Source organism: Aquarana catesbeiana, linkage group LG02, assembly GCF_042186555.1.
Source record: "Aquarana catesbeiana isolate 2022-GZ linkage group LG02, ASM4218655v1, whole genome shotgun sequence".
Lineage (NCBI taxonomy): Eukaryota > Metazoa > Chordata > Amphibia > Anura > Ranidae > Aquarana > Aquarana catesbeiana.
This window is the reverse complement of record NC_133325.1, coordinates 357,161,090-357,176,078: the sequence shown is the minus strand read 5'-3', so window position 1 is coordinate 357,176,078 and position 14,989 is coordinate 357,161,090.

Sequence of the window (14,989 nt, the reverse complement as noted above, 5' to 3'; positions counted from 1 at the left end):
ACTACCACGACTCCTTCGCAGGATCAGGCAGGAAAGGAAGTTGGTACTTCTGGTGGCCCCCGCTTGGCCCAGAAGGACTTGGTATGCAGAAATAGTAAGGATGACGGTGGGTTCCCCGTGGACCCTACTGGTACATCCAGACCTGTTATCTCAAGGTCCAGTGTTCCATCCTGCCTTACAAACGCTAAATTTGACGGTTTGGCTATTGAGACCCACGTTCTGAAAAGTCGTGGGCTCTCAGGTCCTGTCATATCTACCTTGATTAATGCAAGGAAGCCAGCTTCCAGGATGATTTATCATAGAGTCTGGAAAGCTTATGTGTCCTGGTGTGAATCCAGAGGTTGGCATCCCAGGAAATATGTCATAGGTAGAATTCTTGATTTTCTACAATTAGGATTAGAGATGAAGCTGGCCTTGAGTACCATCAAGGGCCAGGTCTCTGCTTTATCAGTATTATTTCAGCGGCCACTTGCTTCGCATTCTTTGGTCCGAAGCTTTATGCAGGGGGTGATGCGTCTTAATCCTCCGGTTAAAGCGCCCCTAAAAGCCAGGGACTTGAACTTGGTCCTAGCTGTGTTAAAGAAACAGCCTTTTGAACCAATAAGTCAGATTCCTTTGGTCTTGTTGACAAGGAAGTTAATTTTTCTGGTGGCCATCTCTTCTGCTAGAAGAGTTTCAGAATTAGCAGCCCTTTCCTGTAAGGAGCCTTATTTGATTATACACAAGGATAGAGTGGTACTGCGCCCTCATCCTAGTTTTTTACCGAAGGTGGTTTCTGATTTTCATTTAAACCAAGACATTGTTCTGCCTTCCTTTTTTCCAGAACCCTTTTCTCCGGAAGAGAGATCTCTACATTCGTTGGATGTAGTAAGAGCAGTTAAGGCCTATCTCGGGGCAACTGCTCAGATCCACAAGAGGGATGTTTTGTTTGTGCTGCCAGAGGGTCCCAATAGAGGACAGGCAGCGTCAAAAGCTACAATTTCTAAATGGATTTGACAATTGATCATTCAAGCTTACGGTTTGAAACAGAAGATTCCTCCGTCTCAGATCAGGGCACATTCCACAAGGGCTATTGGTGCTTCTTGGGCAGTGCATCACCGGGCCTCTATGGCTCAAATCTGCAAGGCCGCAACCTGGTCTTCAGTTCATACATTCACCAGATTCTATCAGGTGGATGTGAGAAGGCATGAGGATATCGCCTTTGGGCGTAGTGTGCTGCAGGCAGCGGTACAGGGTCCTCAGGTCTGATTGCACCCTACTTGGTCGTGGTCCCCCCCCCCCCCAGGTAGCATTGCTCTGGGACATCCCATCAGTAATTACTGTGGCTCTGTGTCCCGTGATGTTCGAGAAAGAAAATAAAAAAACCGTCAGACTAGGGCCCCCTACGAATAGGGGGATCCTGCAGTTCTGGGCCCGTAAAGCACCCGGCTAGAAATTAGGCTAGAAAACCATTTTCTAATATGTGGGGTCCAGCTCTCTAAAAAGAGAAGAATTACAGGTAAAACCTTGTTTCTTCAGACACGAGGCCCGGGTATCATCCAATTCGGCCTAGAAAGGACACTTTGAATGGATCCGGTCTGCCTGGCTTGCCCCAGTATAGGATATAGGATATTCCCTTTGGAGCTCAGCACAGGACATCTTTACATGTCCAACACCTAAGACACTGGCGTAAAAACTGAGGTATCCCTGCAAGGGGAGGGATTATATAGGGGGTTGAACTTCCTGATAGGGTGTGCCAGTGTCCAATCACCAGTGATACCCTATATAACCCATCAGTAATTACTGTGGCTCTGTGTTCCGTGATGTTCGAGAAAGAAAAAACATTTTTACTTTGCCTCTGAGGGTCCTATTTATGTCTGCTGATCAATGCTGTTCACCCCTTTGATTATATCTTCTGTCCTCATTTGTCTATGAGTTTTGGACAGCAGTGGACACAGCTACATTTAATTTTTCTTTTTGACTTTTCACTTGGCTTCTGGTCTGTGCACCTGGATTTTTGTTTTTATCGCCTCAGACAATTAGGTTACCTCTGAGATCTTCAACAAGGTAGGTTCATTACTCATCATGGCTTTCGTACTCAGGCTCATTTGGCTGTCTCTCTAGTTCAAATTCCAGTTGCCCCAAGAACAAGCAGGAACTGAAGACAGAGGCCTGGAAGAGCGTCACCAGGGATGAAACCCAGAGTCTGGTGATGTCTATGCGTTCCAGACTTCAGGCTGTAATTGACTGCAAAGGATTTGCAACCAAGTATTAAAAAGTGAAAGTTTGATGGATGATTGTTAATCTGTCCCATTACTATTGATCCCTTAAAAAGTGGGAGGCACATATACAAACTGTTGTAATACCTACACTGTTCACCTGATTTGGGTGTAAATACCCTGAAATTAAAGCTGAATGTCTGCAGTTAAAGCACATCTTGTTCGTTTCATTTCAAATCCATTGTGGTGGTGTATAGAGCCAAAAAGATTAGAATTGTGTAGATGTTCCAATATTTATGGACTTGACTATATATAATGTGTGTGTGTATATATGTAATTCAAAGCTCCAGTTTTGCCATATGGAGAGGGAGAGGAAAGGATACTCTCATGGTGCAGTAATTCAAATAATTTATTTAAAAAAGAAGGTTGTATTGCACTTACATCAAAGACAAAGGATCAGCATGTATTGTAAAGGAATTACTGGTTAGCGCTCCCTGCGTTCTAGCTGACTGGCAATTACGTATCTCAAACAGCACCCAATGCTGTTTCATCAGCCTATGTCTGACGTCTTCAGCAGCATGTTTAAAATGCACTGCAGTTGTGATTTGTAGTGGGTGTCAATGGTAACTTAAAGACACCCCAAACGTAAGTTGCAAATGCAGTGCGTCTGCTTGCACAGGATCACATGGTACAGCAATACCATTCGATCTGGTTTCTGTGCATTATTTAAAGCAGTACGTGTATGTCTGCTGTGATTTCAGTTCATTCAAATGAATGGACTGAAATCGTACTGTACCCAGATCGCATGTGAATTGCACAGGAACGCACAGCACCTCCATTCTCGGCACACTCACTGCCCTGCTGCAGAGTGCTGTACAGATGAAGAAGACAGGTGGTGCACTTTGACTGCAGCCTGAGCCCAGCTTCTGACTTTCTGATTCTGATCAAATTCTGGGCACAGACTTATGCCTCGTACACACGGTACGATTGCTGGCAGGGGATTGTCTGCTGACAGACTGTTGTCCTAAATTCTTACCATTAGTATGCTCCTTTTAACAATTATTGTCCAATTTTCCGCCAAAAAATGTTGGATGGCAGGCTAGTAAATTTTCGGCGGACAATGGTTGGTGTCAGATTTTCCTACGGTCAGTACACAAATCCGTCTCACAAAAATCGAAAGTACAAACACACATGATCGGAATCAATGCTCACCAAACACAAAATTAGCAGAAGGGGCCCAAAGGATGGCGCTCAAGAGCTGAAATTCCTCATAGTACGTTACTACGTTCGTGTTTGTGGCACAATTGTGTACTGTTAGTATGCAAGACATTATCCTGGCACACGCCTTTTCGACAAAAAGCAGGCGCTCGGTTGGCCAACAATCATACCGTGTGTATGAGGCTTTAGTCTTCACTTGAAATCATTCTGCCATCAGCCAGGACCATGCACCAGCTTCTGGATACTCCAGAAACTTTTGCATCAAGCTCACTCACCAGCTCTCTCTCCTCCCTTAGAAAATGCCTCCTGGGCTTCAACAAAATCAGAACCTGCCCCCACAGCACAGAGTGAGTGGGAAGTAGTGGAGGATTGCTTTGGGCTTCATCCAATCACCATGATGCAAAACAGCCAGGAGGTCCAATCAAAGAAGGATTTTACACACTGAGAAAAACAGGCTGCAGAATAGTCTTCAGTTTCTGGGGTGGTCCCAGTGATTCAGGGATGGTTGGGAGGTATGAAAAAGCACAGCAGCATTGTCAGTGTGTGTTAGAAAATTAGAAGATATAGAACCACTAACAAATTGAAGCCAAACTGCAGCACACACTTTATAATCAGCTAAAGAAGTCCCTCCCCCCCTTTGGGATAATGGTTTTGCATGAATATATAAAAGCCAATTTTATACACCCCTGCCAGTGTGGTTTGTCTGATCCATTTAAACGTATACATTCTGCTATGAAGTTTGTGTTGTAAAAACAACAGATTTGCTGGCTGGATTACCTGATGAAATTATTAAAAGAAAGAAAGCCTAAAAAGTAAACTAATGCAGTCATCACATCTAAGAATTGGTAACCTGCAATATAATAAATGTTTGCTTTTGGGTTTAACACCGCTTTAATTTGTTTCAAACACATATTGTGAAAACACGCTCATGGATATTCTACATTTTATTGAATTGTTATTGGAATTGATTTCTCCTGATGATATAAATGACAAGCCAGTTATGTAAAAAGGACGATCTTACTAGCAACTATTTTAATTGTATATTTGACTTGTTGCACCAGTTCTGTCTGTTTCAGACAGTTTCACAGATCTAGGAAGATGTTCTTGTTAAAACTTTGTGAATTCTCTTGTATGTAATCTAACTGGAAAATTTTACTCTGATACTTCTTAGGTTTAGTAACCCTCTGCGGAATTCCTAAAGTATGCCGCAGGCACGCTTTAGAATTCTGTTGTGCCTCTGAACAACAAATGTAATTGCTTGCCGCAAATTCACATACCTGTTGGAAGAACCTACATTTGTCGTGAACAGGCCATAGAGTCCATACAAACACTTCTTCCTCAGTGCAGCTGAGCTCCATCCCCACTACTGAAACCGTTACCCAGACAACACATCAGATGAGGAGCTTTGTAGCTAGCTGGGCAAAGCCCGATGGGGATTCAAAGGCTCTAGCTCCCTATCAGGTCTGCTCCCATTGTGATTTATAGAAGACAGCGGGATGATTATTTTGCCAATAAACAGCCTGCTATTGGCTACAGAATCTGCTCACTGTCTGCTGTCAATCACAAGGAGAAACTGGACCTGATGGGAACTCGTCCCTCAGCTTCCTAGTCAGGGTCCACCCACTGTCAGCATTGCTGGTTGCTAGGTGTCTGTTGGCTTTGAAGCCGACAGCATTACTGATAACCAATGACAGGTGGGGAGGCAAAACACACTGCCTTGCTACACAGCATACAGAGACAGGCACTCTCCATATCTCTGTACGCCAAGCTACAGCCATGGCCAAAAGTTTTGAGACTGACACAAATATTAATTTTCACAAAGTCTGCTGCCTCAGTTTTTATGATGGCAATTTCTCATATACAGAATGTTATGAAGAGTGATCAGATGAATTGCAATGAATTGCAAAGTCCCTCTTTACCATGAAAATTAACTTAATCCCAGAAAAACTAATTTCCACTGCATTTCAGCCCTGCCACAAAAGGACCAGCTGACATGTCAGTTCTCTCGTTAACACAGGTGTAATTGTTGATGAGGACAAGGCTGTAAATCACTCTGATGACGAGTTAGAATAAGACTGTAAGCTTTAAAAAGGAGGGTGGTGCTTGAAATCATTGTTCTTCCTCTGTTAACCATGGTTACCTGCAAGGAAACACAAGAAGTCATTGTTTTGCACTAAAAGGGATTCACAGGCAAGGATGTTGCTGCTACTAAGATTGCACCTAAATCAACCATTTATGGGATCATCAAGAACTTCAAGGAGAGAGATTAAATTGTTGTGAAGAAGACTTCAGGGCAGCCAAAATCCAGCAAGTGCCAGGACCATCTCCAACAGTTGATTCAGCTGCGGGATTGGGGCACCACCAGTGCAGGGCTTGCTCAGGAATGGCAGCAGGCAGGTGTGAGTGCATCTGCAAGCACAGTGAGGAAAAGATATTTGGAGAATGGCCTGGTGTCAAGAAGGGCAGCAAAGAAGCCACTTCTCTCCAGGAAAAACATCAGGGACAGACTGATATTATGCAAAAGGTAGAGGGATTGGACTGCTGAGAACTGGGGTAAAGTAATTTTCTCTGATGAATTTCCTTTCCAATTGTTTGGGGCATCCGAAAAAAAACCTTGTCCGGCAAAGAAAAGGTGAGCGCTACCATCAGTCCTGTGTCTTGCCAACAGTAAAGCATCCTGAGACACGTGTGGGGTTGCCTCTCAGCCACTCACAATTTTTCCTAAGAACACAGCCATGAATAAAGAATAGTCCAAAAACATCCTCCGAGACCAACTTCTCCAAACCATCCACGAACAGTTTGGTGATGAACAATGCCTTTTCCAGCACGATGAAGCACCTTGCCATAAGGCAAAAGTGATAACTAAGCGGCTTGGGGAACAGAACATCAAAATTTTGGGTCCATGGCCAGGAAACTCCCCAGACTTTAATCCCACTGAGAACTTGTGGTCAATTCTCAAGAGGCGAGTCAACAAACCCCCCCCCCCCCAAATTCTGACAAACTCCAAGCATTGATTGTGCAAAAATGGGCTGCCATCAGTCAGGATGTGGCCCAGAGGTTGATTGACAGCATGCCAGGGCAAATTGCAGAGGTCTTGAAAAAGAAGGGTCAACACTGCAAATATTGACCCTTTGCATAAACTTAATATAATCGTCAATGAAAGCCTTTGACACTCATAAAATACTTGTATTTATACTTCTGTATACCATAGTAATATCTGACAAAAAAGATCTAAAAACACTAAAGCAGCAGACTGAAAAATAATATTTGTGTCATTCTCAAAACTTTTGGCCAGGGCTGTAGAGTTGATCATTAGTATCTCCAAAAGAACTGAAGCTTTTTTGAACTTGGTGTAGCCATAGCATCACTTTGTAAAAATGCCACTATTAAATACCTGAAACTGTCATACAATTTGGTAAAGCTACCAAAAATGGCGGCGAGCCTTTTAAATGCTTTACTAAAGTCCCCTAGAGTGTCTAACAGCTGCAGATGTGTGCAGGCTCAGTCTACAATTCCAGTAATTAAAAGGTACAGTTGTAGGAATTGCATAATGCATGTAACTTGAAGACGAGGACTATACATTTGGGTATTTATGAGACAGAGGTGATTTTTTTTTCCTCTAAGGGCCCCTTTTACACTGATGGGTGCAAGCAACACAAAAAACGCACCAGAGACATATGGGAAACACATCCAAAACACAGCAAAATTGCGGGACTTTGCTACAGAGCAGTGTAAAAGGGCCCTAAGGTTTGTCGCCTTAGACTCCATGCTCTTAACAAGCTTGATCTTCCATTTTTTTTCTTGTGGTATTAGTAACCAAACACATTTTCTGCAACTTCTAATCTCTGGTTCCAGCTAACAGTCATAAGACAAATGAAATAACACAGAAAATAAAACAAAACTCACTTTTTGATAGCATGAATTTATTGACTTTAAAGAATCCTAAATATCCAGAATTTCAATAGCATAGGAGTGCACTTCCGCTGGTTGCATAACTAATACAGAACCTTTGTTAATACTAACTGTTTAAATTAATAGCAATTCTGGAAGACAAACTCAGTTGATAGAAAATATAAAAAATTTTACTGTACAAAATTTTACATCACATTCAAAAAGATACGTGTCCATTACACCATGATACAGCCAGCCAATAGAGCAGTAATGTACAGCCAAATAAAACATTGTCCACATTTACAGGTCTAAATGGATACAGATTTTACAGTGCTATTCACTCCCTTATCACACCACAAAAAGGAATATTACTAAACAGTCACATTTAAACTTAGTGGTCCTTTTAAGAAACACTTCTAAAGAAAGAAACGGACATGGGCTAAAAAATGCAAATTCAAGACGCTAGTGCATAAAAAAAAAAATGTTATAATAAAAATTGAAAACAAAATGTACACATTTTAACGTCAGTGTTTAGTTATTCCTCAATTTACTTTTTCTTTTCTATACTATACCTTGAATGCTTTGCGCTTTTTAAATCCTGAGGACCCTTTATTACCTCTTGCCTGTGTATATCCAGCATACAAGAAGGCTTTCGTGTGCAACTTCATACTTTTCAGTATGATTGATAACGAGTACAGGTATCCAGTTTCTACCGTTAGGGCTAGGTGTGTGTTTGTACAACTTGTTACCAGTACTTGCAGCATGCATCAGATTATCAGTTATAGACAAAATGATCTGTTCATTTTATTACTTTCCCTTCTAGATATGTAAAGGTTTATTTTAAAGCAAGATCATATTGATATGGAAATTCTCTTAGTTGTAAGTGGGCATTATAAAACACATGCCACCTGGAGCTCCAGCAGAAGCGTTGCCTGCTGTGCCTAGCAGTCTGTCAACTAATCTCTTTATATAAACATAAATGAGGGGTACCACTGCTAAAACTGAACCAAATTCAACAGTAGTGACCTCTGTGGAAGGAAGAATATCTCAACCCTGTACAAAACTTTTTTTTATACCAAATTATTTGCTTTTATGCTCTTTAGAGCATTTTAGTATTTGTAATGTAATTGATCACTTCCAGAATGTATGTCTCTATCAGTGAGAAGTGGGAAAACAGGTAATTACAACCCATTTTAGTACCAAAAATGTGTTTACCCAGTAAGTTGACATTATCTTGAAAAAGAAAAAAAACTAAAGCTTTTTTTTCAACTACTACAAAGAGTTTGAGAGGAAAAAAAAAAAAAAGATGAAACAGTCATATAAAAATAAAAAAAGCATTATGAACTGCCACCTAGCTATATAAACAAGCACGCCCTAGTCTGCATGGTTTTAAAGTAAGCAGTATCCTCAACCTTCCATCAAAGTCAAGTTTTACAAAAGATCTTGCTCAACAAAAGACAGTAAATCACACACCTGAACAGTCAATCGAAACGCAGTTAAAGTGTTGTGTGCAAAAAGGGAGCTCCCTTTTAACTTCTATAAAAAAGAAACTCCTACAAATAGGAGACCTCCTATTTACATTACAAGCAATTCTTTTGCGGTATGAACAAGGCCAAACACATGGTTATTAATGTCATGGACTTCCCCAGAAACTACACAGCATTAGAGGTTGTCATAGAGGAAGTTCATAGTTCATTTATGATGTCTTGTAACGATGACTGGCAAGAGGAGTATAGGGGGTACTTAAAATAAAATGACAAATAAAGGTCTTATGTAGTTAAAACTCAAAGGCAAAGAGCATCTAGTAAGGAAGTTAAAGCAGAGTTCCACCCATTTTTTTTATCTTTGGCTGTGCTGCATGCCCTTAGCTCATAGTTTTCACAATGGGCTTTTTTTATTTTGCTGGTAAATACCTTTTTTTAATTTATACATTACTTCCTCCTTTAGATTGCCTAGGCGATTGCATCACTAGGCGATTCGCAAGGGTTCCTGGGATAGCAGCGTCATGTATCCCATGACTCCTTGCGAATCGCCTACTGCCGAAATCTCGCATATGCAGGGAGAGAGCGGAGCTGTCAGAATTCATTGGTGATGTCGGGGGCGGACGGGATCGAGCAGCTATCCAACATCAGCCAATTGGGCTTCCTAAGAAAGGGGGCGGAGCTGCATACACGTAGCGGCCTGCCCTGACCCCATCCTATTTGCTTGTGTTCAATAGCTGCTTGGTCGCACCCACCCCGACATCACCGATGTGTGTGACTCTGTCTTGCAGCTATAGAACACCAGCCAATAGGATGGGGTCAGGGCGGGCTTCTACGTGTATGCGGCTCCGCCCCCTTTCTTAAGAAGCCCAATAATTGGCTGATGTTCGATAGCTGCTAGGTCCCGCCCACCCCCGACATCACCAATGAATTCTGACAGCTCGCCCTGCATACAGTTACCTTTCAAGACAAGTAAAAAATAAAAACAGACATTAATCCAATCTCCGGTAATCGGAAGATTACCGATTCGTCATGTATTAGACGGGATACCTTCAGAGCAAAAAAGGGACTATTGAGTAATAAAGAAAATGGGGCAAAGAGGTGCCCCAGAAAAGGCCTTGGAGAATTAGCCACGGTATATCCAAAAATTAATAATAAACTTTATTACTGTATCAAAAAAATGAATGAAAATTCCAAAAAGTATTTAGAAGGTACAAGTAAGGTACATACCCAGCGTTAACGCTGGGTATGATGAGGATGCACCCCTTACTTGAACCTTCTAAATGCTTTTGGGAATTTTCATATACTTTTTTGATACTGTAATAAAGTTTATTATTCATTTTTGGATATACTGTGGCTGATTCTCCAAGGGCTTTTCTGGGGCACCTCTTTGCCCCATATTCTTTATTATTCAATACATTACAAGACAGAGTCACACACAACGAATCCTACAAGCACCAATATCTGCTCAATGTTATACGGTCTCAGCGCGGGCTACACATTGCTTGATATAGTGAATATGGTGAGCATGTGCGAGATTTGGTGGTGCATGATGGGTAGACACCTGCACAGAAATCCAGGAAATTAACACGAGAGGGCTTCAGGTGCCCACAACTAAAATAGAACCTGCCTGCTTCCGAGATCAGTAACTATTTTTAAAGAAAGCAAAAGCGCAAAAAATATGACATGTTAGAAATATTCATTTACAGGTTGATACAGTTACAGAGCAGTCTTTTTTTTTAATTAAAGTTTGGGGGACGGGAACTCCGCTTTAAGAAATCTGCCATCTTACAGATTCTTAACGCAGATAAGGCTACAGTTGCGTACTAAATTGCCAAACAAATGGTACGTGTGAATGACAAATTCATTGTTTAATGCAAGACCAATTTTCAGTTAAATCATATTGTTACTACTAAATTCCATGCATCTGAGGGCAGTAGCACAAATAAAATCTGTCAACATAAAAATTTCCATCTGGTGTACCATTTTATGATTCACATTCTAAATATATAAAACACAATACTAAAAAGCATTTTGTGAGAAGGGATGTGTACCTATATTTTGCAAATATTTAATTCTGCATTGTGAGATATCATTAAAATCTGTATTGAAATAAGTACCTATATGTGTGTATGTATATATATATATATATATATATTTTTTTTTTTTTTTATAGAGTACATGTGGCAATAGAATTCTGAAAGGACAAGTAGGGGTTTTAGTTTTCTATGATACTAAACGTATTGCTGGTCGTTTAGAGTCTTTGGGTATAAAGGTTTAACATAAATCTGCATGATTACGGTTTTCTAGGCCCCAGCTGTATAAATGGGCTCACCTGTTGCCCAAGTTGATATTGAAGTTACAGTGCCTTGCAAAAGTATTCACCCCCATGGCATTTTTCATGTTTTGTTGCCTTACAACCTGGAATTAACATGGATTGTTTGAGGATTTGCATCATTTAATTTACAGAACATGACCACAACTTTGAAAATGTTTTTTTTATTGTGAAGCAAACAACAAATAGGACAAAATAACAGAAAAAGTCAATGTGCATAACTATTCACCCCCATAAAGTCAATACTTTGTAGAGCCACCTTTTGCGGCTATCATAGCTCCAAGTCGCTTTGGATAAGTCTCTATGAGCTTGCCACATCTTACCACTGGGATTTTTGCCCATTCCTCCTTGCAAAACTGCTCCAGCCCCTTCAAGTTGGATGGTTTGCGCTTGTGAACAGCAATCTTTAAGTCTGACCACAGATTTTCTGTTGGATTGATGTCTGGGCTTTGACTAGGCCATTCCAACACATTTACATGTTTCCCCTTAAACCACTTAAGTGTTGCTTTAGCAGTGTGTTTGAGGTCATTCTCCTGCTGGAAGGTGAACCTCCGTCCTAGCCTCAAATCACACACAGAGTGGTACAGGTTTTGCTCAAGAATATCCCTGTATTTAGCACCATCCATCTCCCCACAGCATGATGCTGCCACCACATTTCACTGTGGGGATGGTGTTCTTTGGGTGATGTGTTGGGTTTGCGCCAGACATAGCGTTTTCTTTGATGGCCAAAAAGTTACATTTTAGTCTCATCAGACCAGAGCCTCTTCCTCCATACATTTTGGGAGTCTCCCACATGCCTTTTCGCAAACTCAAAATCTGTCATTTTGTTTTTTGGTGAAAGTAATGGCTTTCTTCTGGCCACTCTGCCATAAAGCCCAACTCTATGGAGCGTACAGCTTATTGTCATCCTATGTACAGATACTCCAGTCTCTGCAGGGTTACCTTAGGTCTCTGTGCTGCCTCTCTGATTAATGGCCTCCTTGCCCAGTCCGTGAGTTTTGGTGTGTGGCCATCTCTTGGCAGGTTTGCTGTTGTGCCATGTTCTTTCCATTTGGTTATGATAGATTTGACGGTGCTCTGAGGGATCATCAAAGATTTGGATATTTTTTTTACAACCTAACCCTGACTTGTACTTCTCAACAACATTGTCCCTTACTTGTTTGGAGAGATTCTTGGTCTTCATGGCAGTGTTTGGTTAGTGGTGCCTCTTGCTTAGGTGTTGCAGCCTCTGGGGCCTTTCAAAAAGGTGTGTATATGTAATGACAGATCATGTGACACTTAGATTTCACACAGGTGGACATCATCTCACTAATTATGTGACTTCTGAAGGTAAATGGTTGCACCACAGCTTTTTATGGGCTTCATAACAAAGGGGGTGAATACATACGCACATGCCAATTATTTTTTTATTTCTGAAAAATAGTTTTATGTATATATTTTTCGAATTTTACTTCACCAACTTAGACTATTGTGTTCTGATCCATCACATATAATTCAGATTAAAAAAAAGCATTGCACTAAAGGCTGTAATGTAACAAAATAGGTAAAAAAGGGGGTGAATACTTTTGCAAGGCACCGTAGATCTAAACCTTAACTGGATGACATTTAGTTTACTGTTACTATTTTTCCTTTTAGAAAAAAAATCAACTTTTACCTTTTTTTTTCAACTCAGTATTACTGATCTCCTCCATCCTCTTTGAAGCCACTTTGTCCACATGCAGCGGCAGCTACACATCATCAGCTTACTGTTAGTGGCCACAGCCTCTTATAATTAACATCGGAAGCACATGTAACACGGTGGCAACACAGGTACGGAATTAGGAAACTGACAGAGGGTTATTGCCCCATCACAGCAAGTGCCTTAACAAGGACCTTTATTGGCAGGGTTACAGGGGCCGGTAAGTGTTTTTTTTTTTTTTTTTTTTTTTGGTAGCTGCTGACTTTTTTTTTTTTTTTTAAACCAGGATGAAGTTCTACTCTTAAATACAAGTGAGACACTAAAATTTGACAACCGAATTAGGTCCATGTAATGCTAATGAACCTTTTGTTGGTGACAACTCACCAGCAACAGTTTCTCAAGGACAGAGGAAAAAAAAATAAATTACCTGTTTCTATGTTTTCACTCCCTCACTGCCAGACCAGCAAGATGTTGCTCCAAAATTGCTCCCATGATGAGATTTTACATTAGTTTGGACAGTGAAAAACCCACATAGAAGCAGATGAGTGTTCAATTAAGTGATCCTGTTTCTGAGAAGTTGCCACCAGCGACAGGATTTCTAGTCTGCCACTGGAGTTATAAGGGTAAAGCTTAGTATCGGGAGAAGTGGTGCCTGATTTCAAATTTCAACTTGGGCAGTAATCAAGACCCCCTTGGGCCTAAGAACTCAAAGAGGGCTAAACGGATAAAATTGAAAGATAATACAGGTACTTGCAGAAACCACAAGCCTACAATTCAACGCTATTGTTCCCCAGGACAGGTTCACTTTACGAACGCAAACTGAAATCCCTGCATGTAGACCAAAGGTAAAAGCTCAAAACCTATATAAAAACTAGGCAATCATTCACAAACCTGTAAACTCTACAAACAAGACAACTCCCTTAAAGTCAAAGGTTTCCATTTATTTTACAAGCCTATAATTCTGCCTACATATTTATTAAATGAACACCTTGAAAAGTATAGTTGTAACTGGGCTGAGTGAAAAAAACATGAACTTTGGGGAAAAAATAAAAAATGTTTTTTCTCAAGGGAGTCCTAATTATACATTTTATAGGTAACAAAAGCTTGTTCCACCGCATAAAGTTAAATATACTTATCTGACATCTTGCGTACTGCAAATGGCGGTGTACCATCCTTTCAGGGAGATCGCAGAGAATACAGAGTAGTCCAAACCTTGCAAAATAACTCTCTAGTAGGACAGTCATCTTGTGAGGTCTGAGCTGCTCAGCATTCTCGGGACCTGCCGAAAGAGATGTCGGGTCACCCTTGTCTAGGCACGATGGGTTACATAAATGTATTAACCTTTTCTCCCCACAATCAGTTGTGGGTGGCAAGGTCACTTTAACTTAACCCTTACGTTTAGACACTTTCTAAAAATGAAAGTACATGTACAGGCATTTCATATTTTATAAAAAACAGAGCACAGCTACCTACATTGCATAGAGCAATTACTTGAAAAGGGATAGTAAAAATTAATTGTAAATTCTCCGTCTTTGCACTTTTTTAGAGCACCATCTGCATCATGAAAAACCCACATTTCTAAAAGTTCAAACCCACGCCGCATGACACGTTCATAAAATACACTACACGTGAAAAAGAAAAATGGTAAATGTACGCACTACTGTGCATATGAAAATGTATTCTATAATGCACATCATATATACATATTACTGCATGAGCACAGGCGTGAGAGGGCCCTTATTAAAAGCTTACAAACAGGCATGATAATGGGGAAACTACAGTTAAACCAAAATCCATCTCAATTCTTTTACACTAGATTGTGAAGTACTGCTGCCAGAGATATATATATATATATATATATATATATATATCTCCTAATGAAATTAAGACACGGCTACTGATCCAGCAGTGTAAGGGCTCGGGCTCATAGGTTAGATGGTGTTTGCAGGTTTATCTCATCCTGTTTTCCACTTCTCACTTAGAGATCATACATCAGTTATAAATTAGACATTATTATGAACTGGAGACGTTATTGTATAGCTACAGGCTTCAGCAAAACCCTATGGCTGGTTTCTTTTGTACAAAACCTGTTATTTCTACCTGGATAAACAAGTAAAATATCCTTTTTCTCCCTCCCTCCTCTGTAACCATACATTTACTCTGAGCAATAAAGCAACCATAAATTAAA